Consider the following 22,265-nt stretch of genomic DNA (forward strand, 5'->3'; position numbering starts at 1 on the left):
CTCCTGCATGGCAATTCAGGGCCTTACCTTGAGGCACGTACTCTCGCTGCATGACCCTTTAGTGACACAGCATGGTAGGATGCTGACTTTCTCCTCGAGCAGAGTGACTTGAGGTACAAGGTCCTCAAAAACTCCTAAGCGGAGTGTTTTCTCTTGGCAGCTCAGACGGCGTCCATGACGAACACTTACATGGCACGTCGCACTGGCTAGATATGTGGTCCTGAGACTGTTCCAGTGCTCTGGAAATGTAGCTCTCTTTAAGAAACGAGCAGTGTGTTGCCCTTCACTCGGCATACACAAAGGGCCTCCAAGGGACCGACCTTTGGGCCGCGATGTTGCCTAGCAGGCCCACAGGCTTCTGGAGGTACTCACTGATCTTGGAGGGAAAATCATGCACACCCGAGGGGCCTAGGAGTCCTGAAAAGGGTACTTCCTTTAAAATAAAGCAGAACAGGGGCTTCCCTGGTGGCGCAGTGATTGAGAATCTGCCTGCCAACGCAGGGTACACGGGTTCGAGCCCTGGTCTGGGAGGATCCCACAGGCCGCGGAGCAACAGGGCCCGTGAGCCACAACTACTGAGCCTGTGCCTCTGGAACCTGTGCTCCGCAACAAGACAGGCCGCGATAATGAGAGGCCTATGCACTGCGATGAAGAGTGGCCCCTACTTACCGCAATTGGAGAGAGCCCTAGCACAGAAACGAAGACCCAACATAGCAATCAATCAATCATTCAATAAATCTCAAAAAAACAATAAAAAATAAAACAATAAAATAAAATAAAGCAGAACAGTGACTAAGACCTCATGGAAAGAGCTGCATATCTCCCTTTCTGCGTGGCTACACAGGGACTTACCTCGAGGCCAGTACTCACGTTGAGTTTCCCTTTAGCTCTAGAGCGTGGCACGATGAGCTCCACCCCGGCCATCGAAGCACCCGGCTAACCTGGAGAAAACTCATTTTCTTCCCAGAGCCATGCCTACAGTGGCTAGTGGCCTGTCAACAGCAGTCAATTTCAAGAAGCTTCAAGGCAGCATGAATGGAGCTTTCCAAATGGGAAAGCAAGGCTAGTTCCATCAGGACCCCATTTCCACGGGCATACGCAGCATACATCCCTGTGCTTTCTAACAAGTCCAAACAGACACAGGTTACCCAGTGGTTCCTTCCCTGAATCAACTCCTCGAAGAAGGGTGTTCTGCAAACAGCAAACTGCGTCTACCAAGGAACGCCCCAGCTAAACCTCCAGGCCCGTGGCTCTTCAAAAGCCTGCAGTGTTACACAAGGAATTGGGCTTTAGTTGCAGTCGGAACGCAAGCCGACATTCTCCTGGAGGCAGGGTGACTTCAGGCAGGGGGTCCCAGATCGAATGCGAAGCCGAGGGTTATTCTCAGTGCAGCTCAGAATAGGGCAATGAGTCACACTTGCACGGTATGTTGGACCTGCTAGAAAGGTGTTCGTCGACCAGTGGGAGTGTTGAGGAAATCGAGCTATCCCGAGAAAGAGTGCAGTCTGTTGCCCTACCCTCGGCATACACAGAGTGGCTCCGAAGGGCTACGGGCCTGGATGTGGCTTAGAAGGCCCATGGGGGCCAGAGGGTACTCAGTGTTCTTGCAGGGAATAGGGTGCCCACGCGGGGTTCCTAGATGTCCTGCAAAGTGTACTGACATTAAAACAATGCAGAGCAGCGGCTACAGCCTCATGGAAACTGCTGCACGCCTCCGCTTCTGCATGGCAATTCAGGGCCTTACCTTGAGACAACTGCTCACACTGAGTGTCCCGTTAGCGACACAGCATGGTAGGATGCTGACTTTCTCCTCGAGCAGAGTGACTTCAGATACGAGGTCCTCGAAGAATCCTAAGCAGAGTGTTTTCTCATGGCAGCTCAGACGGGGGCCATGACGAACACTTCCATGTCATGTCGCACTGGCTAGAAATGTGGTCCTGAGGCTGCTCCAGTGCTCTGGAAATGTAGCTCTCCTTAAGGAACGAGCAGTGTGTTACCCATCACTCGACATACACAGAGGACCTCCGAGGGACCGACCTTTGGGCCTCGATGTTGCTCAGCAGGCCCACAGGGGTCTGGAGGTACTCACTGATCTTGGAGGGAAAATGATGCACTCCCGAGGGGCCTAGGAGTCCTGAAAAGGGTCCTTCCTTTAAAATAAAGTAGAACAGGGGCTTCCCTGGTGGCGCAGTTGTTCAGAATCTGCCTGCCAACGCAGGGTACATGGGTTCGAGCCCTGGTCTGGGAGGATCCCACTGGGCGCGTGAGCCACAACTACTGAGCCTGCGCCGCTGGAGCCTGTGCTCTGCAACAAGAGAGGCCGCGATAGTGAGAGGCCTATGAACCGCGATGAAGAATGGCCCCCACTTACCGCAACTGTAGAGGGCCCTAGCACAGAAACGAAGACCCAACATAACAATCAATCAATCAATAAATCTTAAAAAAAGAATAAAAAATGATAAAAATAAAATAAAATAGAGCAGAACAGCGACTAAGACTTCATGGAAAGAGCCTCATGCCTCCCTTTCTGCACGGCTACTCAGGGACTTACCTCGAGGCCAGTACTCACGTTGAGTTTCCCTTTAGCTCTAGAGTGTGGCAGGATGAGCTACACCCCGGCCATCGAAGCACCCGGCTTACCTAGAGAAAACTCATTTTCTTCTTAGAGCCATGCCTACAGTGGCTACTGGCCTGTCAACAGCCGTCAAATTCAAGTAGCTTCAAGGCAGCATGAATGGAGCTTTCAAAATGGGAAAGCAGGTTTTCCCTGGGGGTGCAGTGGTTGAGAATCTGCCTGCCAATGCAGGGAACACGGGTTCGAGCCCTGGTCTCGGAAGATCCCACATGCCGCGGAGCAACTAGGCCAGTGAGCCACAACTACTGAGCCTGCGCGTCCGGAGCCTGTGCTCCGCAACAAGAGAAGCCGCCATAGTGAGAGGCCCACGAACTGCAAAGAAGAGAGGGCCCCGCTTGCCGCAACTAGAGAAAGCCCCCGCACAGAAACGAAGACCCAACAGAGCCATAAATAAATAAATAAATAATATTTCTTTAAAAAAAAAAATGGGAAAGCAAGGCTAGTTACATCAGGCCCCCATTTCCACGGGCACACGCAGCATACATCCCTGTGCTTTCTAACAAGTCCAAACAGACACAGGTTACCCAGTGGTTCCTTCCCTGAATCAAATCGTCGAAGCAGGGTGTTCTGCAAACAGCAAACTGCCTCAACCAAGGAACGCCCCAGCTAAGCCTCCGGGCCCGTGGCTCTTCAAAAGCCTGCAGTGTTGCACGAGGAACTGGGCTTTACTTGCAGTCGGAACGCAAGCCGACATTCTCCTGGAGGCAGGGTGACTTCAGGCAGGGGGTCCCAGACCGAATGCGAAGCCGAGGGTTATTCTCAGTGCAGCTCAGACTAGGGCAATGAGTCACACTTGCACGGTATGTTGGACCTGCTAGAAAGCTGTTCGTCGACCAGTGGGAGTGTTGAGGAAATCGAGCTGTCCCAAGAAAGAGTGCAGTCTGTTGCCTTGCACTCGGCATACACAGAGTGGTTCCAAAGGGCTACGGGCCTGGATGTGGCTTAGCAGGCCCATGGAGGCCTGGATGTGGCTTAGCAGGCCCATGGAGGCCTGAGGGTAGTCAGTGTTCTTGCAGGGAATAGGGTGCCCACGCGGGGTTCCTAGATGTCCTGCAAAGCATACTGACATTAAAACAATGCAGAGCAGCGGCTACGGCCTCCTGGACACTGCTGCACGCCTTCGCTTCTGCATGGCAATTCAGGGCCTTACCTCGAGACAACTGCTCACGCTGAGTGTCCCGTTAGCGAAACAGCAAGGTAGGATGCTGAATTTCTCCTCGAGCAGAGTGACTTCAGATACGATTTCCTCAAAGAATCCTAAGCAGAGTGTTTTCTCATGGCAGCTCAGACGGGGGCCATGAAGCAAACTTCTATGGCACGTCTCACTGGCTAGAAATATGGTCCTGAGGCTGTTCCAGTGCTCTGGAAATGTAGCTCTCCTTAAGGAACGAGCAGTGTGTTGCCCATCACTCGGCATACACAGAGGGCCTCCGAGGGACCGACCTTTGTGCCTCGATGTTGCTTAGCAGGCCCACAGGGGTCTGGAGGTACTCACTGATCTTGGAGGGAAAATGATGCACACCCGAGGGGCCTAGGAGTCCTGAAAAGGGTACTTCCTTTAAAATAAAGCAGGAAGCAGGGTCTTCCCTGGTGGCGCACTGGTTGAGAATCTGACTGCTAACGCAGGGTACACGGGTTCGAGCCATGGTCTGGGAGGATCCTACAGGCCGTAGAGCAACTGGGCCCGTGATCCACAAATACTGAGCCTGCGCTGCTGGAGCCTGTTCTCCGCAACAAGAGAGGCCGCGATAAAGAGAGGCCTATGCACCGCGATGAAGAGTGGCCGCTACTTACCGCAATTGGAGAGAGCCCTAGCATAGAAACGATGACACAACATAGCAATCAATCAATCAATCAATAAGTTTTAAAAAAACAATAAAAAATAAAAAAATAAAATAAAATAAAGCAGAACAGCGACTAAGACCTCATGGAAAGAGCTGCATGCCTCCCTTTCTGCGCGGCTACTCAGGGACTTACCTCGAGGCCAGTACTCACGTTGAGTTTCCCTTTAGCTCTAGAGCGTGGCAGGATGAGCTCCACTGCGGCCATCGAAGCACCCGGCTTACATAGAGAAAACTCATTTTTTTCCCAGAGCCATGCCTACAGTAGCTAGTGGCATGTCAAGAGCAGTCAATTTCAAGTAGCTTCAAGGCAGCATGAATGGAGCTTTCCAAATGGGAAAGCAAGGCTAGTTCCATCAGGACCCCTTTTCCACGGGCACACGCAGCATACATCCCTGTGCTTTCTAACAAGTCCAAACAGACACAGGTTACCCAGTGGTTCCTTCCCTGAATCAACTCCTCGAAGAAGGGTGTTCTGCAAACAGCAAACTGCGTCTACCAAGGAACGCCCCAGCTAAACCTCCGGGCCCGTGGCTCTTCAAAAGCCTGCAGTGTTACACAAGGAATTGGGCTTTAGTTGCAGTCGGAACGCAAGCCGACATTCTCCTGGAGGCAGGGTGACTTCAGGCAGGGGGTCCCAGATCGAATGCGAAGCCGAGGGTTATTCTCAGTGCAGCTCAGAATAGGGCAATGAGTCACACTTGCACGGTATGTTGGACCTGCTAGAAAGGTGTTCGTCGACCAGTGGGAGTGTTGAGGAAATCGAGCTATCCCGAGAAAGAGTGCAGTCTGTTGCCCTACCCTCGGCATACACAGAGTGGCACCGAAGGGCTACGGGCCTGGATGTGGCTTAGAAGGCCCATGGGGGCCAGAGGGTACTCAGTGTTCTTGCAGGGAATAGGGTGCCCACGCGGGGTTCCTAGATGTCCTGCAAAGTGTACTGACATTAAAACAATGCAGAGCAGCGGCTACAGCCTCATGGAAACTGCTGCACGCCTCCGCTTCTGCATGGCAATTCAGGGCCTTACCTTGAGACAACTGCTCACACTGAGTGTCCCGTTAGCGACACAGCATGGTAGGATGCTGACTTTCTCCTCGAGCAGAGTGACTTCAGATACGAGGTCCTCGAAGAATCCTAAGCAGAGTGTTTTCTCATGGCAGCTCAGACGGGGGCCATGACGAACACTTCCATGTCATGTCGCACTGGCTAGAAATGTGGTCCTGAGGCTGCTCCAGTGCTCTGGAAATGTAGCTCTCCTTAAGGAACGAGCAGTGTGTTACCCATCACTCGGCATACACAGAGGACCTCCGAGGGACCGACCTTTGGGCCTCGATGTTGCTCAGCAGGCCCACAGGGGTCTGGAGGTACTCACTGATCTTGGAGGGAAAATGATGCACTCCCGAGGGGCCTAGGAGTCCTGAAAAGGGTCCTTCCTTTAAAATAAAGTAGAACAGGGGCTTCCCTGGTGGCGCAGTGGTTCAGAATCTGCCTGCCAACGCAGGGTACATGGGTTCGAGCCCTGGTCTGGGAGGATCCCACTGGGCGCGTGAGCCACAACTACTGAGCCTGCGCCGCTGGAGCCTGTGCTCCGCAACAAGAGAGGCCGCGATAGTGAGAGGCCTATGAACCGCGATGAAGAATGGCCCCCACTTACCGCAACTGTAGAGGGCCCTAGCACAGAAACGAAGACCCAACATAACAATCAATCAATCAATAAATCTTAAAAAAAGAATAAAAAATGATAAAAATAAAATAAAATAGAGCAGAACAGCGACTAAGACTTCATGGAAAGAGCCTCATGCCTCCCTTTCTGCACGGCTACTCAGGGACTTACCTCGAGGCCAGTACTCACGTTGAGTTTCCCTTTAGCTCTAGAGTGTGGCAGGATGAGCTACACCCCGGCCATCGAAGCACCCGGCTTACCTAGAGAAAACTCATTTTCTTCTTAGAGCCATGCCTACAGTGGCTACTGGCCTGTCAACAGCCGTCAAATTCAAGTAGCTTCAAGGCAGCATGAATGGAGCTTTCAAAATGGGAAAGCAGGTTTTCCCTGGGGGTGCAGTGGTTGAGAATCTGCCTGCCAATGCAGGGAACACGGGTTCGAGCCCTGGTCTCGGAAGATCCCACATGCCGCGGAGCAACTAGGCCCGTGAGCCACAACTACTGAGCCTGCGCGTCCGGAGCCTGTGCTCCGCAACAAGAGAAGCCGCCATAGTGAGAGGCCCACGAACTGCAAAGAAGAGAGGGCCCCGCTTGCCGCAACTAGAGAAAGCCCCCGCACAGAAACGAAGACCCAACAGAGCCATAAATAAATAAATAAATAAGATTTCTTTAAAAAAAAAATGGGAAAGCAAGGCTAGTTACATCAGGCCCCCATTTCCACGGGCACACGCAGCATACATCCCTGTGCTTTCTAACAAGTCCAAACAGACACAGGTTACCCAGTGGTTCCTTCCCTGAATCAAATCGTCGAAGCAGGGTGTTCTGCAAACAGCAAACTGCCTCAACCAAGGAACGCCCCAGCTAAGCCTCCGGGCCCGTGGCTCTTCAAAAGCCTGCAGTGTTGCACGAGGAACTGGGCTTTACTTGCAGTCGGAACGCAAGCCGACATTCTCCTGGAGGCAGGGTGACTTCAGGCAGGGGGTCCCAGACCGAATGCGAAGCCGAGGGTTATTCTCAGTGCAGCTCAGACTAGGGCAATGAGTCACACTTGCACGGTATGTTGGACCTGCTAGAAAGGTGTTCGTCGACCAGTGGGAGTGTTGAGGAAATCGAGCTATCCCGAGAAAGAGTGCAGTCTGTTGCCCTACCCTCGGCATACACAGAGTGGCTCCGAAGGGCTACGGGCCTGGATGTGGCTTAGCAGGCCCATGGAGGCCTGAGGGTACTCAGTGTTCTTGCAGGGAATAGGGTGCCCACGCGGGGTTCCTAGATGTCCTGCAAAGTGTACTGACATTAAAACAATGCAGAGCAGCGGCTACAGCCTCATGGAAACTGCTGCACGCCTCCGCTTCTGCATGGCAATTCAGGGCCTTACCTCGAGACAACTGCTCACGCTGAGTGTCCCGTTAGCGACGTAGCATGGTAGGATGCTGACTTTCTCCTGGAGCAGAGAGACTTCAGGTACGAGGTCCTCGAAGAATCCTAAGCAGAGTGTTTTCTCATGGTAGCTCAGACGGGGGCCGTGACGAACACTTCCATGACACGTCACACTGGCTAGAAATGTGGTCCTGAGGCTGTTCCTGTGCTCTGGAAATGTAGCTCTCCTTAAGGAACGAGCAGTGTGTTGCCCATCACTCGGCATACACAAAGGGCCTCCGAAGGCTCGACCTTTGGGCCTCGATATTGCTCAGCAGGCCCACAGGGTTCTGGAGGTACTCACTGATCTTGGAGGGAAAATGATGCACACCCGAGGGGCCTAGGAGTCCTGAAAAGGGTACTTCCTTTAAAATAAAGCAGAACAGGGGCTTCCCTGGTGGCGCAGTGGTTGAGAATCTGCCTGCTTACGCAGGGTACACGGGTTCGAGCCCTGGTGTGGGAGGATCCCAAAGGCGGCGGAGCAACTCGGCCCGTGAGCCACAACTACTGAGCCTGCGCCTCTGGAGCCTGTGCTCCACAACAAGAGAGGCCGTGATAGTGAGAGGCCTATGAACCACGCTGAAAAATGGCCCCCACTAACCGCAACTGTAGACGGCCCTAGCACAGAAACGAAGACCCAACATAACAATCAATCAATCAATCAATCTTAAAAAAACAATAAAAAATGAAATAAATAAAATAAAATAAAGCAGAACACTGACTAAGACCTCATGGAAAGAGCTGCATGCCTCCTTTTCTGCACGGCTACACAGGGACTTACCTCGAGGCCAGTACTTACGTTGAGTTTCCCTTTAGCTCTAGAGCATGGCAGGATGAGCTCCACCCCGGCCATCGAAGCACCCGGCTTACCTAGAGAAAACTCATTTTCTTCCCAGAGCCATGCCGACAGTGGCTAGTGGCCTGTCAAGAGCAGTTAATTTCAAGTAGCTTTAAGGCAGCATGAATGGAGCTTTCAAAATGGGAAAGCAAGGCTAGTTCCATCAGGCCCCCATTTCCACGGGCACACGCAGCATACATCCCTGTGCTTTCTAACAAGTCCAAACAGACACAGGTTACCCAGTGGTTCCTTCCTTGAATCAACTCCTCGAAGCAGGGTGTTCTGCAAACAGCAAACTGCCTCAACCAAGGAACGCACCAGCTAAGCCTCCGGGCCAATGGCTCTTCAAAAGCCTGCAGTGTTACATGAGGCACTGGGCTTTAGTTGCAGTCGGAACGCAAACCGACATTCTCCTGGAGGCAGGGTGACTTCAGGCAGGGGGTCCCAGATCGAATGCGAAGCCGAGGGTTATTCTCAGTACAGCTCAGACTAGGGCAATGAGTCACACTTGCACGGTATGTTGGACCTGCTAGAAAGGTGTTCGTCGACCTGTGGGAGTGTTGAGGAAATCAAGCTGTCCCAAGAAAGAGTGCAGTCTGTTGCCTTGCACTTGGCATACACAGAGTGGTTCCAAAGGGCTACGGGCCTGGATGTGGCTTAGCAGGCCCATGGGGGCCTGAGGGTACTCAGTGTTCTTGCAGGGAATAGGGTGCCCACGCGGGGTTCCTAGATGTCCTGCAAAGCGTACTGACGTTAAAACAATGCAGAGCAGAGGCTACGGCCTCCTGGAAACTGCTGCACGCCTCTGCTCCTGCATGGCAATTCAGGGCCTTACCTTGAGGCACGTACTCTCGCTGCATGACCCTTTAGTGACACAGCATGGTAGGATGCTGACTTTCTCCTCGAGCAGAGTGACTTGAGGTACAAGGTCCTCAAAAACTCCTAAGCGGAGTGTTTTCTCTTGGCAGCTCAGACGGGGGCCATGACGAACACTTACATGGCACGTCGCACTGGCTAGATATGTGGTCCTGAGGCTGTTCCAGAGCTCTGGAAATGTAGCTCTCTTTAAGAAACGAGCAGTGTGTTGCCCTTCACTCGGCATACACAAAGGGCCTCCAAGGGACCGACCTTTGGGCCGCGATGTTGCCTAGCAGGCCCACAGGCTTCTGGAGGTACTCACTGATCTTGGAGGGAAAATCATGCACACCCGAGGGGCCTAGGAGTCCTGAAAAGGGTACTTCCTTTAAAATAAAGCAGAACAGGGGCTTCCCTGGTGGCGCAGTGGTTGAGAATCTGCCTGCCAACGCAGGGTACACGGGTTCGAGCCCTGGTCTGGGAGGATCCCACAGGCCGCGGAGCAACAGGGCCCGTGAGCCACAACTACTGAGCCTGCGCCTCTGGAACCTGTGCTCCGCAACAAGAGAGGCCGTGATAATGAGAGGCCTACGCACTGCGATGAAGAGTGGCCCCTACTTACCGCAATTGGAGAGAGCCCTAGCACAGAAACGAAGACCCAACATAGCAATCAATCAATCATTCAATAAATCTCAAAAAAACAATAAAAAATAAAACAATAAAATAAAATAAAGCAGAACAGCGACTAAGACCTCATGGAAAGAGCTGCATATCTCCCTTTCTGCGCGGCTACACAGGGACTTACCTCGAGGCCAGTACTCACGTTGAGTTTCCCTTTAGCTCTAGAGCGTGGCACGATGAGCTCCACCCCGGCCATCGAAGCACCCGGCTAACCTGGAGAAAACTCATTTTCTTCCCAGAGCCATGCCTACAGTGGCTAGTGGCCTGTCAACAGCAGTCAATTTCAAGAAGCTTCAAGGCAGCATGAATGGAGCTTTCCAAATGGGAAAGCAAGGCTAGTTCCATCAGGACCCCATTTCCACGGGCACACGCAGCATACATCCCTGTGCTTTCTAACAAGTCCAAAGAGACACAGGTTACCCAGTGGTTCCTTCCTTGGATCAACTCGTCGAAGCAGGGTGTTCTGCAAACAGCAAACTGCGTCAACCATGGAACGCCCCAGCTAAGCCTCCGGGCCCGTGGCTCTTCAAAAGCCTGCAGTCTTACACGAGGAACTGGGCTTTAGTTGCAGTCGGAACGCAAGCCGACATTCTCCTGGAGGCAGAGTGACTTCAGGCAGGGGGTCCCAGATCAAATGCAAAGCCGAGGGTTATTCTCAGTGCAGCTCAGACTAGGGCAATGAGTCACACTTGCACGGTATGTTGGACCTGCTAGAAAGGTGTTCGTCGACCTGTGGGAGTGTTGAGGAATTCAAGCTATCCCAAGAAAGAATGCAGTCTGTTGCCCTACACTCGGCATACACAGAGTGGCTCCGAAGGGCCACGGGGCTGGATGTGGCTTAGCAGGCCCATGGGGGCCTGAGGGTACTCAGTGTTCATGCAGGGAATAGGGTGCCCACGCGGGGTTCCTAGATGTCCTGCAAAGCGTACTGACGTTAAAACAATGCAGAGCACCGGCTACGGCCTCCTGGAAACAGCTGCACGCCTCCGCTTCTGCATGGCAATTCAGGGACTTACCTCAAGACAAGTGCTCACGCTGAGTGTCCCGTTAGCGACATAGCATGGTAGGATGCGCACTTTCTCCTCGAGCAGAGAGACTTCAGGTACGAGGTCCTCGAAGAATCCTAAGCAGAGTGTTTTCTCATGGCACCTCAGACGGGGGCCGTGACGAACACTTCCATGGCATGTCGCACTGGCTAGAAATGTGTTCCTGAGGATGTTCCAGTGCTCTGGAAATGTAGCTCTCCTTAAGGAACGAGCAGTGTGTTGCGCATCACTCGGCATACACAGAGGGCCTCCGAAGGCTCGACCTTTGGGCCTCGATATTGCTCAGCAGGCCCACCGGGGTCTGGAGGTACTCACTGATCTTGGAGGGAAAAGGATGCACAACCGAGAGGCTAGGAATCCTGAAAAGGGTACTTCCTTTAAAATAAAGCAGAACAGGGTCTTCCCTGGTGGCGCAGTGGTTGAGACTCTGTTTGCCAACGCAGAGTATACGGGTTCGAGCCCTGGTCTGGGAGGATCCCACAGGCCGCGAAGCAACTGGGCCCGTGAGCCACAACTACTGAGCCTGAGCCGCTGGAGGCTGTGCTCCACAACAAGAGAGGCCGTGATAGTGAGAGGCCTATGAACCACGCTGAAAAATGGCCCCCACTAACCGCAACTGTAGACGGCCCTAGCACAGAAACGAAGACCCAACATAACAATCAATCAATCAATAAATCTTAAAAAAACAATAAAAAATGAAATAAATAAAATAAAATAAAGCAGAACACTGACTAAGACCTCATGGAAAGAGCTGCATGCCTCCTTTTCTGCACGGCTACACAGGGACTTACCTCGAGGCCAGTACTCACGTTGAGTTTCCCTTTAGCTCTAGAGCATGGCAGGATGAGCTCCACCCCGGCCATCGAAGCACCCGGCTTACCTAGAGAAAACTCATTTTCTTCCCAGAGCCATGCCGACAGTGGCTAGTGGCCTGTCAAGAGCAGTTAATTTCAAGTAGCTTTAAGGCAGTATGAATGGAGCTTTCAAAATGGGAAAGCAAGGCTAGTTCCATCAGGCCCCCATTTCCACGGGCACACGCAGCATACATCCCTGTGCTTTCTAACAAGTCCAAACAGACACAGGTTACCCAGTGGTTCCTTCCTTGAATCAACTCCTCGAAGCAGGGTGTTCTGCAAACAGCAAACTGCCTCAACCAAGGAACGCACCAGCTAAGCCTCCCGGCCAATGGCTCTTCAAAAGCCTGCAGTGTTACATGAGGCACTGGGCTTTAGTTGCAGTCGGAATGCAAGCCGACATTCTCCTGGAGGCAGGGTGACTTCAGGCAGGGGGTCCCAGATCGAATGCGAAGCCGAGGGTTATTCTCAGTACAGCTCAGACTAGGGCAATGAGTCACACTTGCACGGTATGTTGGACTTGCTAGAAAGGTGTTCGTCGACCTGTGGGAGTGTTGAGGAAATCGAGCTGTCCCAAGAAAGAGTGCAGTCTGTTGCCTTGCACTCGGCATACACAGAGTGGTTCCAAAGGGCTACGGGCCTGGATGTGGCTTAGCAGGCCCATGGGGGCCTGAGGGTACTCAGTGTTCTTGCAGGGAATAGGGTGCCCACGCGGGGTTCCTAGATGTCCTGCAAAGCGTACTGACGTTAAAACAATGCAGAGCAGAGGCTACGGCCTCCTGGAAACTGCTGCACGCCTCTGCTCCTGCATGGCAATTCAGGGCCTTACCTTGAGGCACGTACTCTCGCTGCATGACCCTTTAGTGACACAGCATGGTAGGATGCTGACTTTCTCCTCGAGCAGAGTGACTTGAGGTACAAGGTCCTCAAAAACTCCTAAGCGGAGTGTTTTCTCTTGGCAGCTCAGACGGGGGCCATGACGAACACTTACATGGCACGTCGCACTGGCTAGATATGTGGCCCTGAGGCTGTTCCAGTGCTCTGGAAATGTAGCTCTCTTTAAGAAACGAGCAGTGTGTTGCCCTTCACTCGGCATACACAAAGGGCCTCCAAGGGACCGACCTTTGGGCCGCGATGTTGCCTAGCAGGCCCACAGGCTTCTGGAGGTACTCACTGATCTTGGAGGGAAAATCATGCACACCCGAGGGGCCTAGGAGTCCTGAAAAGGGTACTTCCTTTAAAATAAAGCAGAACAGGGGCTTCCCTGGTGGCGCAGTGGTTGAGAATCTGCCTGCCAACGCAGGGTACACGGGTTCGAGCCCTGGTCTGGGAGGATCCCACAGGCCGCGGAGCAACAGGGCCCGTGAGCCACAACTACTGAGCCTGCGCCTCTGGAACCTGTGCTCCGCAACAAGAGAGGCCGTGATAATGAGAGGCCTACGCACTGCGATGAAGAGTGGCCCCTACTTACCGCAATTGGAGAGAGCCCTAGCACAGAAACGAAGACCCAACATAGCAATCAATCAATCATTCAATAAATCTCAAAAAAACAATAAAAAATAAAACAATAAAATAAAATAAAGCAGAACAGCGACTAAGACCTCATGGAAAGAGCTGCATATCTCCCTTTCTGCGCGGCTACACAGGGACTTACCTCGAGGCCAGTACTCACGTTGAGTTTCCCTTTAGCTCTAGAGCGTGGCACGATGAGCTCCACCCCGGCCATCGAAGCACCCGGCTAACCTGGAGAAAACTCATTTTCTTCCCAGAGCCATGCCTACAGTGGCTAGTGGCCTGTCAACAGCAGTCAATTTCAAGAAGCTTCAAGGCAGCATGAATGGAGCTTTCCAAATGGGAAAGCAAGGCTAGTTCCATCAGGACCCCATTTCCACGGGCACACGCAGCATACATCCCTGTGCTTTCTAACAAGTCCAAAGAGACACAGGTTACCCAGTGGTTCCTTCCTTGAATCAACTCGTCGAAGCAGGGTGTTCTGCAAACAGCAAACTGCGTCAACCATGGAACGCCCCAGCTAAGCCTCCGGGCCCGTGGCTCTTCAAAAGCCTGCAGTCTTACACGAGGAACTGGGCTTTAGTTGCAGTCGGAACGCAAGCCGACATTCTCCTGGAGGCAGAGTGACTTCAGGCAGGGGGTCCCAGATCAAATGCAAAGCCGAGGGTTATTCTCAGTGCAGCTCAGACTAGGGCAATGAGTCACACTTGCACGGTATGTTGGACCTGCTAGAAAGGTGTTCGTCGACCTGTGGGAGTGTTGAGGAATTCAAGCTATCCCAAGAAAGAATGCAGTCTGTTGCCCTACACTCGGCATACACAGAGTGGCTCCGAAGGGCCACGGGGCTGGATGTGGCTTAGCAGGCCCATGGGGGCCTGAGGGTACTCAGTGTTCTTGCAGGGAATAGGGTGCCCACGTGGGGTTCCTAGATGTCCTGCAAAGCGTACTGACGTTAAAACAATGCAGAGCACCGGCTACGGCCTCCTGGAAACTGCTGCACGCCTCCGCTTCTGCATGGCAATTCAGGGACTTACCTCAAGACAAGTGCTCACGCTGAGTGTCCCGTTAGCGACATAGCATGGTAGGATGCGCACTTTCTCCTCGAGCAGAGAGACTTCAGGTACGAGGTCCTCGAAGAATCCTAAGCAGAGTGTTTTCTCATGGCACCTCAGACGGGGGCCGTGACGAACACTTCCATGGCATGTCGCACTGGCTAGAAATGTGTTCCTGAGGCTGTTCCAGTGCTCTGGAAATGTAGCTCTCCTTAAGGAACGAGCAGTGTGTTGCCCATCACTCGGCATACACAGAGGGCCTCCGAAGGCTCGACCTTTGGGCCTCGATATTGCTCAGCAGGCCCACAGGGGTCTGGAGGTACTCACTGATCTTGGAGGGAAAAGGATGCACAACCGAGAGGCTAGGAATCCTGAAAAGGGTACTTCCTTTAAAATAAAGCAGAACAGGGTCTTCCCTGGTGGCGCAGTGGTTGAGACTCTGTTTGCCAACGCAGAGTATACGGGTTCGAGCCCTGGTCTGGGAGGATCCCACAGGCCGCGAAGCAACTGGGCCCGTGAGCCACAACTACTGAGCCTGAGCCGCTGGAGGCTGTGCTCCACAACAAGAGAGGCCGCGATAATGAGAGGCCTACGCACCTCGAAGAAGAGTGGCCCCTACTTACCGCAATTGTAGAGAGCCGTAGCACAGAAACGAAGACCCAACATAACAATCAATCAATCATTCAATAAGTCTTAAAAAAACAATAAAAAATAAAACAATAAAATAAAATAAAGCAGAACAGCGACTAAGACCTCATGGAAAGAGCTGCATGTATCCCTTTCTGCGCGGCTACTCAGGGCCTTACCTCGAGGCCAGTACTAACGTTGAGTTTCCCTTTAGCTTAGCGCGTGGCAGGATGAGCTCCACCCCGGCCATCGAAGCACCCGGCTTACCTAGCGAAAACTCATTTTCTTCCCAGAGCCATGCCTACAGTGGCTAGTGGCATGTCAACAGCAGTCAATTTCAATAGCTTCAAGGCAGCATGAATGGAGCTTTCCAAATGGGAAAGCAAGGCTAGTTCCATCAGGACCCCATTTCCACGGGCACACACAGCATGCATCCCTGTGCTTTCTAACAAGTCCAAACAGACACAGGTTACCCAGTGGTTCCTTCCCTGAATCAACTCCTCGAAGAAGGGTGTTCTGCAAACAGCAAACTGCGTCTACCAAGGAACGCCCCAGCTAAACCTCTGGGCCCGTGGCTCTTCAAAAGCCTGCAGTGTTACACAAGGAATTGGGCTTTAGTTGCAGTCGGAACGCAAGCCGACATTCTCCTGGAGGCAGGGTGACTTCAGGCAGGGGGTCCCAGATCGAATGCGAAGCCGAGGGTTATTCTCAGTGCAGCTCAGAATAGGGCAATGAGTCACACTTGCACGGTATGTTGGACCTGCTAGAAAGGTGTTCGTCGACCAGTGGGAGTGTTGAGGAAATCGAGCTATCCCGAGAAAGAGTGCAGTCTGTTGCCTTACACTCGGCATACACAGAGTGGCTCCAAAGGGCCACGGGCCTGGATGTGGCTTAGCAGGCCCATGGGGGCCTGAGGGTACTCAGTGTTCTTGCAGGGAATAGGGTGCCCACGCGGGGTTCCTAGATGTCCTGCAAAGCGTACTGACGTTAAAACAATGCAGAGCACTGGCTACGGCCTCCTGGAAACTGCTGCACGCCTCCGCTTCTGCATGGCAATTCAGGGCCTTACCTCGAGACAACTGCTCACGCTGAGTGTCCCGTTAGCGACATAGCATGGTAGGATGCTGACTTTCTCCTGGAGCAGAGAGACTTCAGGTACGAGGTCCTCGAAGAATGCTAAGCAGAGTGTTTTCTCATGGTAGCTCAGACGGGGGCCGTGACGAACACTTCCATGGAACGTCACACTGGCTAGAAATGTGGTCCTGAGGCTGTTCCTGTGCTCTGGAAATGTAGCTCTCCTTAAGGAATGAGCAGTGTGTTGCCCATCACTCGGCATACACAGAGGGCCTCCGAAGGCTCGACCTTTGGGCCTCGATATTGCTCAGCAGGCCCACAGGGGTCTGGAGGTACTCACTGATTTGGAGGGAAAATGATGCACACCCGAGGGTCCTAGGAGTTCTGAAAAGGGTACTTCCTTTAAAATAAAGCAGAACAGGGGCTTCCCTGGTGGCGCAGTGGTTTAGAATCTGTCTGCCAACGCAGGGTACACGGGTTCGAGCCCTGGTCTGGGAGGATCCCACAGGCCGCGGAGCAACTGGGCCCGTGAGCCACAACTACTGAGACTGCGCTGCTGGAGCCTGTGCTCCACAACAAGAGAGGCCGCGATAATGAGAGGCATATGCACCGCGATGAAGAGTGGCCCCCACTTACGGCAATTGGAGAGAGCCCTAGCACAGAAACGAAGACCCAACATAGCAATCAATCAATCAATCAATAAGCCTTAAAAAAACAATAAAAAATAAAATAAAGCAGAAGAGCGACTAAGACCTCATGGAAAGAGCTCCATGCCTCCCTTTCTGCGCGGCTACTCAGGGACTTACCTCGAGGCCAGTACTCACGTTGAGTTTCCCTTTAGCTCTAGAGCGTGGCAGGATGAGCTCCACCCCAGCCATCGAAGAACCCGGCTTACCTAGAGAAAACTCATTTTCTTCCCACAGCTATGCCTACAGTGGCTAGTGGCCTCTCAACCGCAGTCAATTTCAAGTAGCTTCAAAGCAGCATGAATGGAGCTTTCAAAATGGGAAAGCAAGGCTAGTTCCATCAGGCCCCCATTTCCACGGGCGCATGCAGCATACATCCCTGTGCTTTCTAACAAGTCCAAAGAGACACAGGTTACTCAGTGGTTCCTTCCTTGAATCAACTCGTCGAAGCCGGGTGCTCTGCAAACAGCAAATTGCCTCAACCAAGGAACGCCCCAACTAAGCCTCCGGGCCCGTGGCTCTTCAAAAGCCTGCAGTGTTACACGAGAAACTGGGCTTTAGTTGCAGTCGGAACGCAAGCTGACATCCTCCTGGAGGCAGGGTGACTTCAGGCACGGGGTCCCAGATCAAATGCGAAGCCGAGGGTTATTCTCAGTGCAGCTCAGACTAGGGCAATGAGTCACACTTGCACGGTATGTTGGACCTGCTAGAAAGGTGTTCGTCGACCTGTGGGAGTGTTGAGGAATTCAAGCTATCCCAAGAAAGAATGCAGACTGTTGCCCTACATTCGGCATACACAGAGTGGTTCCAAAGGGCTACGGGCCTGGATGTGGCTTAGCAGGCCCATGGGGGCCTGAGAGTACTCAGTGTTCTTGCAGGGGATACGGTGCCCACGCGGGGTTCCTAGATGTCCTGCAAAGCGTACTGACGTTAAAACAATGCACAGCTGTGGCTACGGCCTCCTGGACACTGCTGCACGCCTCCGCTTCTGCATGGCAATTCAGGGCCTTACCTCGAGACAACTGCTCACGCTGAGTGTCCCGTTAGCAACACAGCATGATAGGATGCTGACGTTCTCCTCGAGCAGAGTTACTTCTGGTATGAGGTCTTCGAAGAATCCTAAGCAGAGTGTTTTCTCATATCAGCAGAGACGGGGGCCGTGACGAACACTTCCATGGCACGTCGCACTGGCTAGAAATGTGGTCCTGAGGCTGTTCCAGTGCTCTGGAAATGTAGCTCTCCTTAAGGAACGAGCAGTGTGTTGCCCATCACTCGGCATACACAGAGGGCCTCCGAGGGCCCGACCTTTGGGCCTCGATGTTGCTCAGCAGGCCCACAGGGGTTTGGAGGTACTCACTGATCTTGGAGGGAAAATCATGCACACCCGAGGGGCCTAGGAGTCCTGAAAAGGGTACTTCCTTTAAAATAAAGCAGAACAGGGGCTTCCCTGGTGGCGCAGTGGTTGAGAATCTGCCTGCTTACGCAGGGTACACGGGTTCGAGCCCTGGTGTGGGAGGATCCCAAAGGCGGCGGAGCAACTCGGCCCGTGAGCCACAACTACTGAGCCTGCGCCTCTGGAGCCTGTGCTCCACAACAAGAGAGGCCGTGATAGTGAGAGGCCTATGAACCACGCTGAAAAATGGCCCCCACTAACCGCAACTGTAGACGGCCCTAGCACAGAAACGAAGACCCAACATAACAATCAATCAATCAATCAATCTTAAAAAAACAATAAAAAATGAAATAAATAAAATAAAATAAAGCAGAACACTGACTAAGACCTCATGGAAAGAGCTGCATGCCTCCTTTTCTGCACGGCTACACAGGGACTTACCTCGAGGCCAGTACTTACGTTGAGTTTCCCTTTAGCTCTAGAGCATGGCAGGATGAGCTCCACCCCGGCCATCGAAGCACCCGGCTTACCTAGAGAAAACTCATTTTCTTCCCAGAGCCATGCCGACAGTGGCTAGTGGCCTGTCAAGAGCAGTTAATTTCAAGTAGCTTTAAGGCAGCATGAATGGAGCTTTCAAAATGGGAAAGCAAGGCTAGTTCCATCAGGCCCCCATTTCCACGGGCACACGCAGCATACATCCCTGTGCTTTCTAACAAGTCCAAACAGACACAGGTTACCCAGTGGTTCCTTCCTTGAATCAACTCCTCGAAGCAGGGTGTTCTGCAAACAGCAAACTGCCTCAACCAAGGAACGCACCAGCTAAGCCTCCGGGCCAATGGCTCTTCAAAAGCCTGCAGTGTTACATGAGGCACTGGGCTTTAGTTGCAGTCGGAACGCAAACCGACATTCTCCTGGAGGCAGGGTGACTTCAGGCAGGGGGTCCCAGATCGAATGCGAAGCCGAGGGTTATTCTCAGTACAGCTCAGACTAGGGCAATGAGTCACACTTGCACGGTATGTTGGACCTGCTAGAAAGGTGTTCGTCGACCTGTGGGAGTGTTGAGGAAATCAAGCTGTCCCAAGAAAGAGTGCAGTCTGTTGCCTTGCACTTGGCATACACAGAGTGGTTCCAAAGGGCTACGGGCCTGGATGTGGCTTAGCAGGCCCATGGGGGCCTGAGGGTACTCAGTGTTCTTGCAGGGAATAGGGTGCCCACGCGGGGTTCCTAGATGTCCTGCAAAGCGTACTGACGTTAAAACAATGCAGAGCAGAGGCTACGGCCTCCTGGAAACTGCTGCACGCCTCTGCTCCTGCATGGCAATTCAGGGCCTTACCTTGAGGCACGTACTCTCGCTGCATGACCCTTTAGTGACACAGCATGGTAGGATGCTGACTTTCTCCTCGAGCAGAGTGACTTGAGGTACAAGGTCCTCAAAAACTCCTAAGCGGAGTGTTTTCTCTTGGCAGCTCAGACGGGGGCCATGACGAACACTTACATGGCACGTCGCACTGGCTAGATATGTGGTCCTGAGGCTGTTCCAGAGCTCTGGAAATGTAGCTCTCTTTAAGAAACGAGCAGTGTGTTGCCCTTCACTCGGCATACACAAAGGGCCTCCAAGGGACCGACCTTTGGGCCGCGATGTTGCCTAGCAGGCCCACAGGCTTCTGGAGGTACTCACTGATCTTGGAGGGAAAATCATGCACACCCGAGGGGCCTAGGAGTCCTGAAAAGGGTACTTCCTTTAAAATAAAGCAGAACAGGGGCTTCCCTGGTGGCGCAGTGGTTGAGAATCTGCCTGCCAACGCAGGGTACACGGGTTCGAGCCCTGGTCTGGGAGGATCCCACAGGCCGCGGAGCAACAGGGCCCGTGAGCCACAACTACTGAGCCTGCGCCTCTGGAACCTGTGCTCCGCAACAAGAGAGGCCGTGATAATGAGAGGCCTACGCACTGCGATGAAGAGTGGCCCCTACTTACCGCAATTGGAGAGAGCCCTAGCACAGAAACGAAGACCCAACATAGCAATCAATCAATCATTCAATAAATCTCAAAAAAACAATAAAAAATAAAACAATAAAATAAAATAAAGCAGAACAGCGACTAAGACCTCATGGAAAGAGCTGCATATCTCCCTTTCTGCGCGGCTACACAGGGACTTACCTCGAGGCCAGTACTCACGTTGAGTTTCCCTTTAGCTCTAGAGCGTGGCACGATGAGCTCCACCCCGGCCATCGAAGCACCCGGCTAACCTGGAGAAAACTCATTTTCTTCCCAGAGCCATGCCTACAGTGGCTAGTGGCCTGTCAACAGCAGTCAATTTCAAGAAGCTTCAAGGCAGCATGAATGGAGCTTTCCAAATGGGAAAGCAAGGCTAGTTCCATCAGGACCCCATTTCCACGGGCACACGCAGCACACATCCCTGTGCTTTCTAACAAGTCCAAAGAGACACAGGTTACCCAGTGGTTCCTTCCTTGAATCAACTCGTCGAAGCAGGGTGTTCTGCAAACAGCAAACTGCGTCAACCATGGAACGCCCCAGCTAAGCCTCCGGGCCCGTGGCTCTTCAAAAGCCTGCAGTCTTACACGAGGAACTGGGCTTTAGTTGCAGTCGGAACGCAAGCCGACATTCTCCTGGAGGCAGAGTGACTTCAGGCAGGGGGTCCCAGATCAAATGCAAAGCCGAGGGTTATTCTCAGTGCAGCTCAGACTAGGGCAATGAGTCACACTTGCACGGTATGTTGGACCTGCTAGAAAGGTGTTCGTCGACCTGTGGGAGTGTTGAGGAATTCAAGCTATCCCAAGAAAGAATGCAGTCTGTTGCCCTACACTCGGCATACACAGAGTGGCTCCGAAGGGCCACGGGGCTGGATGTGGCTTAGCAGGCCCATGGGGGCCTGAGGGTACTCAGTGTTCATGCAGGGAATAGGGTGCCCACGCGGGGTTCCTAGATGTCCTGCAAAGCGTACTGACGTTAAAACAATGCAGAGCACCGGCTACGGCCTCCTGGAAACTGCTGCACGCCTCCGCTTCTGCATGGCAATTCAGGGACTTACCTCAAGACAAGTGCTCACGCTGAGTGTCCCGTTAGCGACATAGCATGGTAGGATGCGCACTTTCTCCTCGAGCAGAGAGACTTCAGGTACGAGGTCCTCGAAGAATCCTAAGCAGAGTGTTTTCTCATGGCACCTCAGACGGGGGCCGTGACGAACACTTCCATGGCATGTCGCACTGGCTAGAAATGTGTTCCTGAGGCTGTTCCAGTGCTCTGGAAATGTAGCTCTCCTTAAGGAACGAGCAGTGTGTTGCCCATCACTCGGCATACACAGAGGGCCTCCGAAGGCTCGACCTTTGGGCCTCGATATTGCTCAGCAGGCCCACCGGGGTCTGGAGGTACTCACTGATCTTGGAGGGAAAAGGATGCACAACCGAGAGGCTAGGAATCCTGAAAAGGGTACTTCCTTTAAAATAAAGCAGAACAGGGTCTTCCCTGGTGGCGCAGTGGTTGAGACTCTGTTTGCCAACGCAGAGTATACGGGTTCGAGCCCTGGTCTGGGAGGATCCCACAGGCCGCGAAGCAACTGGGCCCGTGAGCCACAACTACTGAGCCTGAGCCGCTGGAGGCTGTGCTCCACAACAAGAGAGGCCGTGATAGTGAGAGGCCTATGAACCACGCTGAAAAATGGCCCCCACTAACCGCAACTGTAGACGGCCCTAGCACAGAAACGAAGACCCAACATAACAATCAATCAATCAATAAATCTTAAAAAAACAATAAAAAATGAAATAAATAAAATAAAATAAAGCAGAACACTGACTAAGACCTCATGGAAAGAGCTGCATGCCTCCTTTTCTGCACGGCTACACAGGGACTTACCTCGAGGCCAGTACTCACGTTGAGTTTCCCTTTAGCTCTAGAGCATGGCAGGATGAGCTCCACCCCGGCCATCGAAGCACCCGGCTTACCTAGAGAAAACTCATTTTCTTCCCAGAGCCATGCCGACAGTGGCTAGTGGCCTGTCAAGAGCAGTTAATTTCAAGTAGCTTTAAGGCAGTATGAATGGAGCTTTCAAAATGGGAAAGCAAGGCTAGTTCCAT

The sequence above is a fragment of the Balaenoptera ricei genome, chromosome 16, assembly GCF_028023285.1.
Source record: "Balaenoptera ricei isolate mBalRic1 chromosome 16, mBalRic1.hap2, whole genome shotgun sequence".
Classification (NCBI taxonomy): Eukaryota; Metazoa; Chordata; class Mammalia; order Artiodactyla; family Balaenopteridae; genus Balaenoptera; species Balaenoptera ricei.